The sequence below is a fragment of the Ursus maritimus genome, unplaced genomic scaffold (genome assembly GCF_017311325.1).
Source record: "Ursus maritimus isolate PB19 unplaced genomic scaffold, ASM1731132v1 scaffold_13, whole genome shotgun sequence".
NCBI lineage: Eukaryota > Metazoa > Chordata > Mammalia > Carnivora > Ursidae > Ursus > Ursus maritimus.
The window spans coordinates 66,683,371-66,702,971 of NW_024423675.1; positions in this window are offsets into that span (position 1 = coordinate 66,683,371).

Genomic DNA, 19,601 nt, shown 5'->3' on the forward strand with positions numbered 1-19,601 from the left:
ATTGGTGTTTAAAAAGTGCTATCCCTCAAGAGCAGCTCAGAACACCTGCACAGTTTGGGTCTTCACCAGACTGATCTCTTTTCTTCCAGAATAACAGTTGGGAGGTGCTGTTGTGGCGGTGATGTAAGCGTTTTCATTAGGTCCCTCTCGCAGATTTCGCCCCTTTCAGTCCTCCCTGTCTTTCTTTTCTTTTTTTTTTTTTTAATATTTTATTTATTTATTCGACAGAGATAGAGACAGCCAGCGAGAGAGGGAACACAAGCAGGGGGAGTGGGAGAGGAAGAAGCAGGCTCCCAGCGGAGGAGCCTGATGCAGGGCTCTATCCCATAACGCCGGGATCACGCCCTGAGCGGAAGGCAGACGCTTAACCGCTGTGCCACCCAGGTGCCCCCTCCCTGTCTTTCCCACAGTGCGAGGTGCTCTTCCCTTCAGCCAACGATGGCATCCCAGAAAACACAGCTTCAATGTGTGTCAGACACTTGTCTTGAGCAGATCAGAGAGACTTTATCCAGTTTCCTGCTACATGTCTCCAGAAAAATCTATTTTTGTCCAAGTTAAAAATCACCAGCCTAGATCTGAACGAGCGATTAGAAAGGTGCTGTTTGTAATCCACATAAATGCCTGATGCACTGACGTATTATATGTGCAAACTCTATTTTCTGAAACCAGGAGAAACATTATCAATTCATTAATTCACCCTCTTCCTTGAAGGACAGAACTCATAAAGCACAAGCTCACCGTTAGGAACAAGCAAAAAGAGAGCCCCAGGCGTTGGAAGAAGGATTTCCTACAGAAAATGAGAGGGCTCGGCACACAGCTCTAGAGAGAGGCTCGCGGCTGCCTCATCCACGCTTGACTTACGGCCTCAGCTTCCTGTGTGTGATGCTGGTTCTTACTCCTCGTTCCCCCAACACCAGAGCGGCTCTGGGCAAAACAGTGAAGAGGCAGGACGGTGACTATGGTCTTCCGTCCTGCCACGGAACTGACCACGCTGCCCACTTCCCCGGGCTTCCAGGACCCTCACTGTCCCTTGCCTTGGCTTCCCAGCCTGTCCACCACTCCGCACGGTGCTCCACACACTGGGTGCTTAGTCCCAGTACTACAGAAGGCTGTCAGGGTGGGGGTCATGGTCTACACCCTCACTGGTGCGTCCCAAGCCCCCGAGGAGTGCCCCGGCCACGACAGGTGCACGAGCACACGCTTGCTTCTGAATGGATGGCACATCAGGAGCCCCAGACATCAGGGTGAGACACAAGAGTGAGGGAAGAGGTTCCCTTCTGGGTTTGCTGAGGAGCAAGAGGCAGCAGCAGCGGCCGTAGAAGGGGGCGGAGGCCGCAGTGATGGTGGAGGCCCCCGGCCTTCGAGGGCCCGCGCACTTCAGCAGGTCCTGGACACGGCGGCAGAGGGAGGCCTGGGCCGCAGCAGACAGCACGCGACTGGGATCCTCTGTGTGGCTTCTTGGCTCCCCGTAGCCTTGGAACCCTGAAGGCTTCCAAGCCCAGAGAAACGCGGTAACCACGTGCCTTCGTAAAACAGAAAGAAGCAAAGATCCTCTTCTGTATAAAAACTACCTAGACAGTCTTCAAAGGAAGGCCCATTAATTTTTATCAACAATGAGTCCAGAAGATTCACCATCAGTGAATGAAAACAGTCCACAGTCTCTGCCAACGTAGAGCATTCGCTCTTTTACTTCTAAAAGCTGCCATATGATCGTGGCGTTTTAAAGGCAGTGAGCCATCCGTAAAAAAAAGCTTACACCACTTTCTAAACACGACCTCCCTCCCCTGAACATTTCGAGAGAGGGCTGTCTTTGCTCTGGGAAGTTTTCTTTCTTCCTTCCTCTTTAAAGAAATATGGGTACTATTTTTCTTCTTAAAAAGGAAGGGGTTTGGCGCTTGGAGACCAAAATTGTGGGGAGAGAAAACACACTGTCGAGTGCTATGTTAGAGCTCAAACGCCATCAGAAGGCGCTGAGTGAAACACAGTCCGCCACCTGACATCCCCATTCGAGCAGCTGCTACGTAAAATCACAATGTAGCAGAGAGAACGGCTGACCCCTCCAGCGAGCACAGTTAGACCGGAGCCCCTGTAAGGAACAGCACAGGGAGAAATTCTGAAGCACTGGCCCTAATACTTAAAATCCAGAATATGACGGTCTCCTGGAGGGCACAGTTCTTAAGAAAGTCAATGAATTTCTCAGCACTTCTGAAAAATCTACTGAGGATCACCCAATAGAAATCTATATGCTCTGAATAAGCCCAGCAATAATCCTATTTAATGTGCATGGAAACCCTGTTCTCTCTGAAGAGCTGTATAGTTTCTCGTCTGCAGCTACACCAGCATTCAAATCAGTGGTGCAGTCGATTTTCAGAGAAATTGCTGGACCATGTGCTTCTTACTGTAGGCACAACCCACCCCCGTGTCCACAGTGATCGTCACATCCCAGGACAGCAGGTGGTATGTTTATTGAATTAATAAATTGATTTGAAGTTTAATTGGAAATTTGAAATCTTACACCATGGGGTTATGAATTAAGTAGATGATTTTATTAAATATTTTATTCTTTTTTTAATTAATTAGTTTACTTTTTGGACTCTAACTGCCATCTGATCCCACTTCCCAATTGATGGAAGAGTATCCAGTATAAACCAGGGCCAGCCACTTTCAACAGACACTCCAAGAACACAATAATTTGGTCTCCAACTGTCAGTATGACCACTGGTCGAACAAAGAGACCACCTCCTAAGTCAAAAAGCAGCATTTCAGAATAGGTCGGATATTCCAACAGAGAGGGAAACCAGGGCTGGGGATTTCCTGTTTATCTCCCCTTTTCCTTTTCTCAGTGCTGTATAATTTTGTAATTGCTTTTTTGACCTGAAAAAAAATAAAATGTAAAAGTTTCATTTAAAATTCTTTTCTTGGGGCACCTGGGTGGCTCAGTCGGTTGAGCATCTGCCTTCAGCTTGCGTCATGATCCCTGGGTCCTGGGATCAAGCCCCACATCGGGCTCCCACCTCAGCAGGGAGCCTGCTTCTCCGTCTCCCTCTGCCTGCCACTCCCCCTGCTTGTGCTCTCTCTCTCTCTCTCTGTCAAATAAATAAATAAATAAAATCTTTTTTAAAAAATAAAATTTTTTTCTTTATAATTCTAAATGTGATCCTTACACAGTGAACTTGAGATGTCAACCCAAGAAAACACGAACATAATGCCTCTCTGCCTATCTATGGAAGAGCGAGCATAAATGAGAGCTGAGCGCATTAGTCGACCGTGCTGGACTGGACCACACTAGGCTTTATGTTCTTTACTCTTTCATGTAATCTGCTTTGCTCAAATACAAGGGGAGATATCAAGTGGCAATAAGAGTAAACTCACTGAGCAGCAAAGCAATCAATCAGTTAATCCATTGTTCCCGAGCTTAAGTCCCTTGGAAGGCAATGTGCTAAAGGTGGGAATGAACAGGCGGAATTGCTCCTCCTCAAGGAGAAACCATCGCTAACAGGGATGGAAGAAAACATACAGAAAAATGCAGAGAAGGAAACAAAGCCATGAAGGGGTGCACGGCCCCTGAGCTGCCTCACCCCACTGGGAGGTCCAGCCAGGCATCCAGGGCACTGCCCACAGCGGCCTCCAAATCCACCCCAACTTCAGCTGTGCTTTCAGCTCCTCTGCGGCCGCCATCCACCTTCCTTACCAACGGAGAGAATTTTGAGTCTTCTGGTTGGCTAGGACTTAAAGGCAGTGGGGAGACCCCAGAAATTTTCCTAGGGTTTGGCGCCTCCTTCCTTAGCCAATCTGGGGAACTTGGAGCAAGAGGATACAGAGACTATGAGCTCCCCATGCTCCCTGCACTCTCGGAGTGGGTCCTGCTGGGTGTCTCAGGGTCTTCAGGAAGGAGCTGGGCTGCAGGTGGGAGCTGGATGTGAACAGGCAACCGACCACAGTTGTGCTTCGCAGTGACAGGTGTGGTTCAACCTCTCTGAACAGTGCCTGGCACCTCACAAGGACTCGGTAAATGCATACATTATCACGCTGCAAATGTTCGAAGGAGCCTTATGGTCATAACTACGTGGACTTTATAAAAGTGTTTTGATACAAACTTTTCTTTTAGAGAGATCGTACCAATTAAAATTCCAACCAGCAGTGGGTGAGCATAAACTCATACCTGGTCAATGCTGAGTAGGACAGCTTTTCAAAATAGCTTCCAACCTAGTATTTGAAAACATGGTTTTCATTGTCCACGTCCTTGAACACGACTGGGGTGACCTTTATTTTTATCAAATGTTTACTGGTTGATTGCTGTTCTTGTCGTGAGTTATTTGTGCTTGTCCTTTGGCAATTCTTCTCTCAAGGAGTCCTTTTCAACCCCGGGGGAAGACGAATCAGAGCGATTTGCAAGAAATGAACAGGAGAGCGAAGAAACAGTCCCATCTTAGGGCTTCTTCAGGAGGAAAAGCTGTTAGAGCTGCCGAGACTGCTGACAGTTATCATTTACTGAGACCACCGTGCTCCAAGCACTGGGCATTGTTTTACCGAACAGCGCGGGTTTGAACTGCACGAGTTCATTGCAACACGGAATATATATTGTACTGTATATATATGTACTGAATATATATATGTACTGTAAATGTGTGTTTTCTTCTGATTTTTGATGAGGGAAACAAAGGCAAGAAAAATGTAGCTTAAATTAAATCTCCTTGCAGCTTGCAGCCCCCTTCATGCTGCTGGAAACACGCCGAGCAGGACCTTCCTCAAGAACTCACGGCCGCCTTCACGCTGGTGTTTTGCTAGAGACTAAAAGTAACCTCAGCTTCACAGTACCGAGCCCCTGAAGGTCCTGAAAGCCTTGCTTCCAAATTCCTTTGAGACTTGAGACTTCCGCTGATTCTAACCACCACTAATGACAAAGTGCATAATGAGTCACTCCTCCAATCCCAGGGCAGCTCTTTCTGCCCACAGGTCCTGTCCCCATGCTATAATAAAATCACCTTTTTGCACCAAAAATGTCTCAAGAATTCTTGGCTGTTTGCTCTCAAACCCAAATTTCAAATCACATCAATGTTAATAACAGTTCCTCTCTAGTTTACTTTATTGTAAGACGACAGTATATGATATAGAAACTCCAGAAAGGTGTTCTCGACTGTTCATGTCATCAGTAAGGCTCCCACTCACAGTACGTTACTAGTAGTTAAGTTTGGGGGATCAAAAATTATATGTGAATATTCAGTTACGTGGGGGCAGGGGGGTTATCACCCCAACCCTGCATTTTTCAAGGGTCAGCTGTATTTTACAAATGGTAAGCTAAGAACCCAAGTCATGCAAGTAAGCTATTTTAAGGTAAGTTAAGGTCACAGCTAATCCACTAGGTCTTTCCTTCCACCTACAGAGCTAAAGCACACAGGTTCTGGGGCCAGATTGCCAAGTGTTGATTTCTGGGTCCACCACTTATTAGCTGTGTGTCCTTGGGCAAATTACTTAACTACTCTGTGCCCCCAGTTTCCTCCACGGGAGATAAATTCCTATCCACCTCATAGGATTATCATGGGAACTAAAGGATTCAATTTATGCAATGGGCCAATTATCTATCCATTTCTTCTATAAGTTTATTAAAATACCTGCTATGTAGATAGATTTGTCGTGAGTTTAATAATCCACACTTTTCTGTTGCTTAAAATATTTTGAGGCCACAGGGTTAGGTGGGAAAGGACAGGATTTTCATATCTTCTTGACTAATTATTGCATTTATCATTAAGACTTTTTCTTCTTTATCCTTCTTCATGCTTTTCCCCTACCTTTTTTCTGAGGTAGCTAATATAGCTCTCTTTAAAATAATACCTTTGAGAGGCGCCTGGGTGGTGCTGTCGTTAAGCGTCTGCCTTCAGCTCAGGGCGTGATCCCGGCATTCTGGGATCGAGCCCCACATCGGGCTCCTCCGCTAGGAGCCTGCTTCTTCCTCTCCCACTCCCCCTGCTTGTGTTCCCTCTCTCGATAAAATAAAATAAAATAAAATAAAATAAAATAAAATAAAATAAAATAAAATAAAATAAAATAAAATAATGCCTTTGTGGTTTCTCTTTTGCCCTTTCCGTGTTTTTGACCCTTCCACATCCTCATGTTTTAGGTACATAGCTCTTGTAAATGGCATGTAGCTAGATTTTCTTTATTCTTAGAAAATTTATCTTTTAATAGGTGCATTTAACCCACTTAAATTAGTAAATTGATTCCTAAACATATTATCTGCTTTGCTCCTGTTATGAATGGTGTTTTCGCCTTCATTATTCTGTAATTGGTTACTTTTCCTATATAGGAGTGTAATTGATTTTTGTGTGTAAAGTTCAGATCCTACCACCCCGATGGATTCTTTTCTGGTTTGAGTCAGTTCTATTATTGCTTCTCCAGGGCATGCCAGGCGTGCTATCATAGCAGCTGCTAGGAATGGTCTCCCTTTTGTTCCATGTTTATGCCCTAATTGTGGTCCCTTGCTTACTCGCATCAGATTTCGTAACCAGCTTAATATCCTTGCCTTGCTCCTGACGGTGAAGACAATGCCTCTCATCTCCCCAGCAAGAGTCCAGCCTTAATGCTGAGGTATTTATATGTCACAGTGTTAAAAATGTATCCATCCATACGTATTTTCTTGGAAGTTGTTAGTAGGACAGATGTTGAAATTTGCCAAAGTGTTTTTAAATTCATTTAGAAACAATCATAAGATTTTTTTTTCTTAGACCCAGTAGCATGGAGAATTATATTTATAGATTTCCTAATGCTAATCAGATTTGATTCATGGTATAAATTCCACTTAGTCATGGTGTCCTTCTTTTCTTAATGTGTTTTTTCAATATTTACTAATACTAGTGTTTTGCATTGGTATTAATAAGCAACAATGATCTATATTTCCTTTTGGTGTATTTGTTTGTATCTAATCTTGATTCATAAAATGAATTAAATTTCTTGATTCATTTTCTATGGTCTGAAACAATGTTTTTAACTTTGAGATTATCTGGTCTTCTAATATTTGGTAGAACCCTTCTGTGACAGCGTTTGAATTTTGTGGGCTGGTGCCTTGATAACTTTCTACTTCTGTGGGAACTCGTGAAAGTTTTTTATTTGTAATGGGATCAACTTGGGTCAGTTTTATTTTTCTAAGAGACTATTAATTTCCCTGAGGTTCTCAAATGCATTTGCACAGTCCTGTAAAAATGGGGTTATTTCAAATTTTCCCCGAATCAGTAGATATTTTGTATATTTGTGTTTTCTCCTTTATCTTGGTGAAACTGGCTAGTGGATTTTCTTTTTTCTTTCTTTTTTAAAAATACTTTCAAAAAATATCTTCAAAGAACCAAGATTTTGAATTATTAATTTGATCTAATATTTTTTCTGTTCTGTACCTCATTAGGGTTTTTTTTAAATTTTTATTATTTTCTTGTGCTTTGCTCTATTCACTTGGTGCTTTGAATAACATTTCAAATTCCTAATTCAATCCATTTATTTTCACTCTTGTGCTTTTATTGCTACAGCTACTTTTTTAAGACTATGAATTTTCCTCTAGTCACTGCTTTAAATGTATTCCATTGATTCTGAGATGTAAATTCTTTTTTCCCAGAAATTCTTAAATTTCAATCCGTATTTCCCTTTTCTTCCTAAAGTTGCTTAATAGAAGGCTTTAATTTTCCAAATGAAAAGAATTTGGGGAGTTTTCATTTTTATAATTTTTTTTAAGATTTAGGTTTTTTCATATTTTGATCAGAGTTGGTATTTATTACATGAGATTTACTAATGCTCTTTTGATGATCTAATATATGATCAAGATATAATTTTTGAATGGTTTATATGCAACTGTGAAGGAGGTGTCTTCTTGATTTTCAGGATGTAGTTACATATATACATTATATACTTTATTTCAGATACTTTCTAGATTCTTTATATTCTTACCTATTAATGCACTTGACCTATCTCATACTGAATGTTACAGTTTTCTACTATTTCAACATTAATAGTGGCCATTTGGTGAACAGATATTTGTATCTTCATTATGAGTTTTGACTCGTAGGATTATAAAATAGCCTCCTTTAATGCTCTTTCGCCTGAATTCTCCTTTATCTAAAATCAGAATTATATTGCCGATCTTCTCATTGTTTCCATCTGCCTGGTATACTTTTCTTATCCCTTTACTTTTAGCCTTTTGAATCAATGAATTTTATGTATGTCTTTCTTTACCGCGTAGAGTTGGGTTTTATTTTGTGTGCCATTGTGGAAATAGTTCTGTTTTAATAGGTGAGTTAAGCCCGTTCATCTTGTATTGATATGACTGATTTGTTGGTTTCCAACCTGCCATAAAATTTTCTGTTATAATAATTCTACATATTAGGTCATATTAATTGTGTTTCTTTCTTTACATGGTGAATCTTCTCGGTTAGTATTTTTCAAATTCTTTTGGTACTTTTGGAATTGCTAACCTTTTCCTCTAGTTGTTAAATGTGTATTTATAGCTCTTACAGCAGTTCTAAGTTACTATCTTAGTGAGGTTTAACTAGCAGTGTCGTCTGTCTCACACCTATTTTGTATAGATTAGTTGATGATCTCATTCTACTTTCCCTTCTGTCTCTTTCTTTACTTGCACTTTCTATATGACAACATAGAACGTTCTTGGTTTAATCTGGGGTTAGCAGTTCAAGTATTGAATTACCAACACTCATTGGTCCTTTGATCCTGTCACTGGCTGGAAGTCGGTCACCCTCTAGCCAGCGTCTCCTGTGCTCACACGCACTGTGCTTTCTGAGCTCAACACGTGCACGCTCTGTTCCCAAAGCCTTGCACTTCGAGGACAGCTTGGTCTCGAGCTCCTTCAACCATTTAAGTAAGTTTGTTTTGGAAAGTCTCAGCGTATACTTTATATAGGCTAGGTCTCAGATTTAACAATTTTGGTTCAGTTTTCCCGGAAAAACAACAGCCCCTCTCACTATATACATTTATGCCTTTTCTCTTTTTTTCCAGAAGATTGCCTTAGAGTAGTATTTTAAATATTCATCCTTTCCTTTTATTTTATTTCTTCAAGAATTCCGATTATATCTATTTCCAGTCTTCCATTTCAACCGTTTTCCCTCTAATTATTTTTACTTTGGTTTATGTAATGTTCATCTTCTTGGTTGTTTTTCTGTCTTCCTTTAATGGTTCTTATTAAATTTTCATTCTAGTTGATTCACCCTAGGACATCCAATACTTTTTTCTTCACTTCTGTGATGGATTTTTGTCTTTTTCTTCCTCTATTTTCCTGATTTCTAGTAACTCTGGTTACACACACACACAGATTATATATGTTCAAATTATACCTATCCAGATTATATGTATACATATGTATATCAAGATTGTATACACACACACACATATTCAGATTACATACATATATATAATTAGATTATATATTCAGAATTTTGTATATATATTTGTTATCTATATATGTAAAATCTCAAAGGCTTGTTTGGAGGGGTTTTTTTTAGAGATGGGGGAGGGGCAGACGAAGAGGGAGAGCCCTAAGCAGGAACCACACCCAGCACAGAGCTGGAGGCAGGGCTCCATCTCACCACCTTGAGATCATAACCTGAACCAAAATCAAGAGTCAGACGCTTAACTGACCGTCACCCAGGCGCCCCAGGAGCGTTTGTTTCTGTTTAGAGTGTTCTATCAGTTTTCTTTTGCCTCATGGTTGTTTTGAAGGGGAGACTTTTTACCAGTAGGAAGGTTATGATTTGCATTTTCTCTGTTTTAGAGAAGCTCTCTATGAAGCTGTTCTGAATTTGTTTTTTCCATTTCCAGACATTTATGGCGAGGGTTCGTCACCGGAAACTTCCTCCTCCATCAGGTTAGTAAAGCCAAGTTTATTACATGGAGACTTGGGTCTTGGTAGGACAGGGGGTGGTGCATCTTGTTTCTTTGTTTCTGCAAATTCTTTATTTTCCTTCTTTCTCTCTGACACATCTCTGAGAGGCACCCTTCTTACAGATCTCCTTCTCCCCAAGAGGCAGTGTTTCCCTGAAGCTACAAAACCCAGGGCTGCACATTTTCAAATCCCTATCCCTGGAGCAAGTCTCTGGCCAAGGCTGAGCAGTTTAGACTCAGTGTCAGACTTTCTCTGAGAGTGATTGCACCTATATGTCATTTTGGTTCCCACTCTCCTCTCCAATTGTTCACGGGTCTCTGGAGCCTCCCTTCCCCGTGTTCTGCACCTAATGCTTTGTAATTGTGATGGAAACTTTTGGAATTTGACATTTACTTCTTTAGGTAATTGGAATTTTTGGCATTCTCTACCTCGCTGCAATTAGGGTGCTGGGGCTTGTGAGTGACTTTACTTACGCTCCCTTATGATTCCTGTTTCTGGGAAGACGCGTGAAGTGCTTCTGATTCAAGTCATTCCCATTATTCACCTAACACGATAGCTCACCCATTTCGTTATTTTATGACATGTATTTCCCCTCAAGAGGAGACATTTCCATTGTCACTCCTTTGTAGACATTCTGTCTTTTCTCTTTGGTAGCTGTTTAGATACTTGTCTCTATATTTGATGGTCCACAGTTTTCCAAATAATGTACCTATGACTGAGTTTGGTTTTATGTGTTACAATTGAGACTTATTGTGTTTTTTCATACTCAAGATTCATCTCTGCTTTCAATTCCAGGAAATTATTTTCGGTGTTACTTTATAATCTCGTTCTAGAGCCCTTTCTTATTTGATACATGTTCAAACTCGATTTCTACCCAGTGTCCATTTTCCTGTCTTGTTATTAACAAAATCTCAAGGTTTTTTTTTTGTTTTTTTTTTTTTGTATACTGGGACCATAGCCATGTCAGTAAATTCTGGCCAATAAGCAGGGAACTTGAAAAACTTTCATTTCTGTTGCCAGTTTTACTGATTTATTGTGAGGAGTTAATAATGCAGGCTGATTAGATCGTACTTACTTCCGAAATAGTCATTCTGTATATAATTTCAAGTATCAGTAGCAAACATTCTATCAGCATCTCTTCAGATTGTAGCACATATTACCTTCTGTTTTACATGTAGAACAATTAATTGGGATAACATGAATTAGTATGACTGTAATCTAGAGGACAATACCACGCAAAGTCACGGAGCTGGAGAAACAGCTTTGCATCTGGAAAGACAGCAGATCCTAGTTCCATCCCAGCTCTGCCGTTCACTGCTTGCGTGACCTTGGCAAATTCAGTCAAAGTCTCTCTTAGTTTCTTCAGTTGTTAATTGGGGCTGTTTTAAAAGAATCAATAATGAAAATGCTTAGCATAGTTCCTGAAACAATTTTTTTAATCTGAAGAACTGCATCAGGCAAATTAAACATTGGTTCTGTGTGATTCTTCTCGTCCTATAGGTCATCAAGCTTCTAAATTCCCTCCCCACGACAAGATACGCAAACATCTCAAAGCAACGCCAAAGCTCTGAGAGCTTGACGGCATCCAGCGCGACACACTTGGTTTCCCAAGGAACAAATGAGCCAGTTCGTAGCCGAAAAAATAGGCAACACGCCTCGCTCTCCCAACTTCCTTCCCCATGCTTTCCTTTGCCCTGCACTGGCACAGCTCCCACAGGCTCGGGACATGTACTCACCTATTTCATTTTTTTAAAGATTTATTTATTTATTTGAGAGAGAGGGGAGGGGCAAGGTACAGGGAGAGGAAGAGAGAGATTCCTCAGGCAGACTCCCTGCTGAGTGCAGAGCCCGAAGCAGGGCTCGATCTCACAACCCTGAGATCATGACCTGAACCGAAACCAAGAGTTGGATGCTTAACCGCCTGAGCCACCCAGGCGCCCCTAAAGACCTGGTATTTTAAACATGATTTTCCCACATCTGTTGTATTTTAAATAGCACACGGGTTTCATTCTTCAGTTATCCTGTTGTGCTTTATGAAATCAACATAGGAAACATCTATAAATGCCCGATGTATATAATTATATATACATCATGATATTTAACATATATACATACGTATACATTAAAGAGTCTCATTCACATCAGCAATGGGTGTTTACATAACTCGCTCCAAGAAAAGAAGGAAGCCAAGGTCTCCATTAACATTAAGGATTGAATATGTTCACATGTTCATTTTATTACATCAAACTCAATGTTGCTGCCCAACTTAGATGTTACTTTGAAACCCCAGCATCCTCCTGTAAACAGCCCAGCTGCCGCGGGGTCTTCAAGAGACACCGCGATACAGACAAGGAGATACAGACAAGGAGACGGGGTGGAAACAGTGAGCGTGGCTGTGCTCTTGTTGGCCAGAGCATCGCAAGTTTTTATCGTTACTCCCCTTCCTGTTTTAGAATCTCTTGGGCAGCTCCCCTCTCATTCCAAAACAGACACATCACAAATGGGAAATTAGGGGGCACCAGATAAGGACTTGCTAATGATGTGACTACTAGGTGGTAAGATGAGGAGCCTGTAATTTAAAGCAATCACTGACGAAGCTTTCCAATTCATAAAGGGCGGAAAAAAGAGTGCATTTGTGCTGACGAAATCGGTTTCTGTCCTCATCTGCAGTTATCCATAGACAACGCAGTTTCCTTTGCACATGTGTCTTGACTATTAAAATGTGCAAATGTATTTGGCTGAGAATTAGTCATTAGTATAAAACTAGAACACAGAGAGAGAGCGTGCATGCAAAACACCACAATTTGATAACATAATTATCTTATTATAAACAGTGTTGCTGTGGAACGTTAGATTTTTCTGACCAGGAATGACCCTGAAAACACCTTAGCTCAACCTTCATCTGCCCCAGCCATAATTCATTTTGTAGCACCACTTGCTTCTGACCTATGCTATGAAATGTTCCTTTTATTCTCAATTCTGGAGGATGAAGAGCGTAGAACAAAAGCTCCAGGGAACTGATTTAAACTAACCCAGCCTTCCGGAGGCCAGGCCAGCAGATTACAACACAGAATGCCAATGTATTGGTTTATAAAGATGAGAAAATAGACAACTTTCTGACGACGAGCATACGTGTGCTCCGGTCCAAGAAACGTCCTGTCCCACAAGCAGGCTTAGAAGACAGAATTGAACACATTCCTCAACAAGCACCAGCGAGAGATGAAGATGATAAATACATTGAAATCTGCATTTTAAGGCATTTTTAATGGCATTCAAAGGGCATTTTTCAGCATGTTATGAAAACAGTCCTGTATAAAAAGAGACACTGTAAGAAACACTGGTGTTAAAGCCCATGATTAGACATGCATTTGGTTTGCATTAAAAAATAAAATATCTAAAAATCAAGTAAAAAGAGATTCCTTAGTAAATTTCATGGACTTCCCACAAAAATTAAAACCAAACAAAAAACATGATATTTTTTCTCTTTGATCTTTGTGTCCTACTTCCCCGACATCTGTGCCACCAGAGTCATGCACGATGGTATAGTTCTGAAAATTTGACAGAAACCTGCAATAATATATTTTTCCTGAAATCTCTGTATTCTTGGCATCTTATTGCAATATTACCATCAGAAGAGTCCCTAAGCTACCAAGAGGTAAAATTAAAGGTCAGTCCTATCATACAATAGAAATGATTGCTCCAAGAAAACAATAAATGCATAGAACATACTGAGATAGAAGTTATTGAACGGTTCATCCCTTCCTCACTGATATGCAGCAGCAATTTTAATATGTATTTCACTCTCGTATTGGTCTAGATCCTCACCAGCCCACGGGGTGTTAAATACTGTAGCTTTAGAGTACGTCTTGGAACCGTGTGAGAGCAGGGCTATCTCAGAGCCGGGCTGGGACATTCCATGCTCACCTCTGGGGACGCTCAGAGGGTTGTCCTGGCCGTTGGCCAAAGGAAGGCTAGGTGGGTTGGCTAACGGTTTGTCATGTGCTGTTTAAGGTTTGAAACTTCCCTGGAGACACCCTGTGTTCGTGTGTTTGTCTTGTTTAGGGGTGTGCAGATTGATGCCGTGCACCTGCCTTACCCGGCTACACATTCTAGCTTCAGCTACGTGCCCCTGGATATGAAAGATGCCTTTAGAGGGGACCCTGGGTGGTTCTGTCAGTTGAGTGTCCAACTCTTGATTTCAGCTCCGGTCATGAGATCGGGCCCCACATCAGGCTCCACGCTCAGCCGGAATCTGCTTGAGGATTCTCTCTCTCTCCGTCTCCCCTCCCTCCACTCATGCATGCACTCGCATGTGTCCACTCTCTCTCTCTCACCCTAAAATAAATAAATAAATCTTAAAAAAAAAAAAGACGCCTTCAGTGCACTTCTACCTGGTCTCCTCTGACGTCGGGCGATATTTCTCAGTGGTTCACAAAGCACATCCTGTGAAAGCGGGAACAGGGTGGGGGAGGGAGCATAGCTGCCTCTGGACAGTCTTCTCTGCTCTATGGTTATGCGCACCAGCACTTTCTCTGGTTTGTGGCGTCCTTTATCTTCCCGTGTGTGAGTGTACCCCACAGAGGCTGTAGTCCTTCCAGTTATCCTACCCAGGGTAATCAGTGCACAGTCTCATATGGCAAGGGACCCCGTTATTAATTTACGGATACATCTTTATTTGCATGTGTTTCCATATTATGAACTTCAGACAAAGTCTTGTCCAGTTCCAAAAGAAAAAACGTTAAAATTTTGGTTGGAGTTTTGTTAAATATACAGGTCTACTTATTGAGTTGGAACCAACAATTTTACAATTTTTCCAACTGTCTTTCCTGCCTTTCAGTACAAGAGGGAGGAACACACACACAACAGTTAAAGATAAAAGAAACACAGCAGGGCATATAAGCAAGCGAGAAAAATGGAGAGGGAAAATATTGGTTTCTATAATGGGCAATTTTAAGGGCACCATAGACAATTTTAAAAGCTAACATCTATTATTTACTAGGCACTATTCTAAGCACTTTGCATGTAATAACTTGTTTAATTCTCACAACAACCTGTGAGGTACAGACGGATGATTGATGACGATAGATAGGTAGATAGACAGATAGGTAATAGATGATAGATAGATGGCAGATATCCACTTTTCAGAGAAGGAAACAGCCATAAAGCAGTTAAGTAAGTCGCTCAAGGTCAAACACGGAGGAGAGACAGTCTTCAGACACAGGGAGTGTGACCCCAGCGCTGGAGTTCTTAACCACTACACTAGACTTGCAGGCAAACAAGCGAAGAGTAGTCTAGGACAGACAGAGTCAGCATGAAGTAGTTACCCCTGCCTCTACAGTGTGTGTGTCTGTGTGCGCACACTTTCTTGCACTAGGAGGAAGCACAAGATTTCCGGAGAGAAGTATTTCACGTGGTTGCAAAGGCCCAGTTTTGCTCGCAGAGTCCCCATCAGGACAGGGCTCCTCTCCACACCCCCTGTGAGGCCCCATGTGGGGGAGAATCCAGAGTGTAAACCGGCAGCATTCAGAGAGGGGAACCCGAGGACACTGCCCTAGATGAGTATTCCTGGGGGATATACAGCCAGGCCGCTCAGCACATACTGGAATATTCAAACCCCGACAGGAACCAGTCCCTAAACCTGCAGAGCCAAGGAATCTTGAACACGCACCTAAGCAGAGGCTAAGGATTGTCTGCAAGGCTGTAAGGGCCTGAGACACGCAGCCTCCAGCACATCCACATCGGGCAAAACCCCGGGAGGGTGGAGGAAAGTTCGGGAGAACTGGGAATAACTGATCTTAAGAGAGGGGATGATTCCCTGACGATTGTTAAGCATCGGCCTTACGTCAGGTGGGACCTGAAGACCATCAAGACCTCCGCGTGTCACCGTCAGGAGCAGTGGCACTTGAGCGCTCTGCACGTCTGCAAAGAAACACCTGTGCCTTTCTCACCCAGAAAGGGGTTGAACTGTATTCATACACGCTTGCCGCCTTCAGTGTTCTGATGGAAAGTGGCCACATTTGATCTGGACGGGGTGGACCCCGTCTGAACAATTACAGTCCAACCATCGAAATCCTAATGATCTCAGTGGATAAGTCCCAGTGTTTGTAGACGGTTGCTCTGTTCACACTGGATTGAGTATCCTCAGCTAAAACCTTGACCACTTAAGGATTTAAACAAGCACCAGCCACAGGCACACGTAAGCTGCTTTGTAATTCAGCAAACTGGTCCAAGTGTTCTCATCTCTGCTTCTGGAATTCAGATCTCTCAGGTTTGGAGGGGTCCTAATTAGCTGAAGTTAATACCATTTACTCAGATCTCCACCGCTGCGTAAGCCTCTTACAGCCTGAGGACAGACATGATCTCACGGAGTCACTAATCCTACCCTGCAAGGCTCTCCGTCTCATCCGATGCTTTCGCGTTGGATCGGTCACCTGGCGGAGGCCTGCGGTGCGCCTGGACAGTGGCCAGAGCGGGAAGTATTTAGCCGGTGAAACGGTGTTTTGGGAAAACAACAAAAAGAACAACTCTCACAATATTTTACCCAGACTCACTCACTCAAGTCGATGTCAATTTACTGAAGAGCATGTTTCGGACCCATTTTCTCCTTGGTTTCCTTGTAAATCTTCTAGACAACTCCACGCAAGGGTCTTTCTGTCCACACCCGCCTGGACCCCCTACTTGCTTTGCTTCACCATCTGCACTGTCAGGACTCGGAGTTCAACGCTCCATGACGAGGGTAGTCTCGGCATTACTAGGATTCTGATCTCCTGCTTTGTCTCTGCAAAGGTGTTCCGGTCCTAGCCTCCAGCTTCGAGGGAGACATTCGTAGTCCCACCAAGCTCTAGCAGTCCTCATATTCGGGGGGCTATGAGGGCCATAGACAAAGAGGTCCAAGTTTAAAAAATATATTCCATTTCATTATGAGGATTAAAAGGCATTTTGGGCATTGATCATTTATTTACTTCTCCATAAAAAAGAAGTATATTACTGCCTTTCTTACTTCCATTTCATGGAGCCAAAGAGGAAAAGAAGATGGGTCTCATTTTCCAAATACATTCTTTCATCAAATAGTCAGAGGACTAGAAGGATGTTGGTAGCTCTAAGAAGGTCCTGGTAGCTCGAAGGTGGCCCCAGTGAGCTCACCTCCGGTTGTACTGGGCTTGGCCCCTGTGACTAACAGAATACGGCACACGTGATGGTGTGTCACTTCTGAGATGATGGGATGAAAGACACTGCTTCCATCCTGCACATTCGTTCTCTCTCTCTATCTGTGCCCTCCCAACACCCCCATCACTCACTCTGTGGGAAGCCAGCTGTCAGTCTGGAGCAGCCCACGTGGAGAGGAGATGAGGCCTCCCACCAGCAGCCATGTGAGGAACATCAGAAGCCGATCTCCCACCCCAGGCTGGCCTTCGGGTGACTAAAGCCCCGGCCAGGAGCTTCGCTGTGACCGCACAAGAACCCTGAGCCAGAAGCATCCCGCTAAGCCGCTCCTGGAACCCTGACCCTCACAAACCGTGAGAGGTAATGTATGCTTGCTGTCTTCATCCGTAGGTTTTAGAGTTATTCGTTATGTGGGAGCACACGTCGGCTACACAAGGTTGCTGGAGACGGTGAGAAGTCACCACAGCATCCCACTCCACCTTTACCCCTCACTCGTTCCTGCCTGCCCAAATCCAGAGCTTCTGGGGCTGCCGCATTAACAACCATTACAAATGTGCGTTCTCCAGATGCCTATGATTACTTCAAAAATGTACCGAATTGCTAAGTTAAAATGTTCTTTATAACTTATATGCTTCTCTGAATAGGATACCTTGCATTTCAAAATAACCCTCATTGAGAAGGTTTAGTTAAACACTGAACAAAATCAACAAGAATGGCGTTTGTCATCTAAATAAAATTCCTGATAATAGGAATTCTTGGGTTCACCATGACATGGGCCTCAATCACAGTGAGGACTGCTGCCTCCATCCTGGCCTATCCCGCCTCTGCAGGTCGTACTAGGAAGGGCTTCCCCCAGGGACCTGCCTCGCACCCAAATTACCATGTTTACACTTAACCCTACCTGATATTCTCCTCCCTGAGAACCAAACTGATACGCCAAGATATCCGACAATTTGGGATGAACGATAACCACATTGAGTCTTCGCTCAAGAAATAACTCTCCATCCCTCATTTAAAAACATAAAATCAAACTAAATCCTGCCAAAATGCTTCCAGGCAACCCTGGAACAGAAAATGAGGTCACGTGGGAGGGTGGCAAGGACGACAGTGTAGTACTAGGTGTGGAGCCCCCTCTCTTCGTGTCCATCTGCTTTTCCTCCATTGCTGCTGTCACGCTGTGCCCTAGGAGTGCTCTCATTACCAAGCCTGTCTAGGTCCACATGCACGAAAACCCTCACCCCCCTGGTTCCCCGGGATCTTCATTCTGCCACAGAAGAGAGAGCAGGTTAATGTGATAAAGTTTCCTCTTCACAAAGCCCGTAAGATTTAAGATTGCTCAGAGCCTCATCAGTGCAATACTCGTGTTTACAGACACAGGAGTTCACCAACTTCGTGACGAATATACAAACTCTAAGGCATAGCAAAGATGTTCCTTTCATGCGGCTAATACAGGGACCACGTGATCTCTAAACATTTTCCAGTTTGATGTCTAGGCTAAGAATGAGAGATAATAGATTATTCTAAGATAAGGTTTTCTTCTCAAAGTATGATGACCTGCATCAGAATCCTATTCTTGAGCCCCATTTCAGCATCTGGGGGGTGTATGTGTTGGGGGGCATCATTTTCCTGGTTCTGGAGCTGTCAGGTTGGGAACATGATACCCAAAGAGGTGACCCACATGGGGCATTGAAGGAAAAACACGTTTTCTACATATTCTGACATGATCTCAAGTTTAAATACGGTGAGTGGAGAAAGTAGCAGGAGATCTACATTGCATATTTTCAGAGCCTCTTAAAAAGAATTAGGATCTCCCCAGCCTTGGGCGTAAGGCTCATCTGTATCCTACTCACCTTGGCGGTCCCCATAGCTCCTAACAGAGCTCCTTGCACATGGCAGGTGTTCAAGATACAGGTGACGTATCAGCCCTTGCAGGAGGGATGCTGGGACCTTCTCCTTGTTCACTTGCCCCAAGTTACACCCAAGAATACCGTAATACCGACAGTATAACTGCAAGACGCAACAGACCAACACAAAAGTCTACAAAGGAAGAAATGCTCTCCCTCAGAAAATGCCACAAAGACTTCACCATCCCCGCCTGCCACCTGGAGAAGGAACTCCCACCCCGACCTCATCTCCAACCTGACCTGCTCTGACACTGGGATAGCACAGCACCCCCTTTCCCACCAATTCGTAATCAAGAGCTAACACTGACTGTTTCATGATCACAAGTTTTATTCAAATTCTGTCCCAAAGCCAGAATCCTCTTTCTCTTTCCAGGAATGAAAACCATATGAAATGGGGAATGGAAAATCGTAATTTCATCTGTCTCACTGTAGCCAGTCTGACACATTTAATCTGCTTAATGAGAAAAGAAAAAAAAAAAAAAGAACAACAAGAGCATGTATTTCTGGGCCCCTCTATTTTCCACAGTGACCACTAATTTGGTCCCCAGAGCCTCCACCATGAATTAGCAAGATCTGCATCACATGATGGAAACTCGGCACATATTAACTGGCTTACAGCAACTAAACATTTTGCTGTTTACTGTACAAAACTAGGGTTC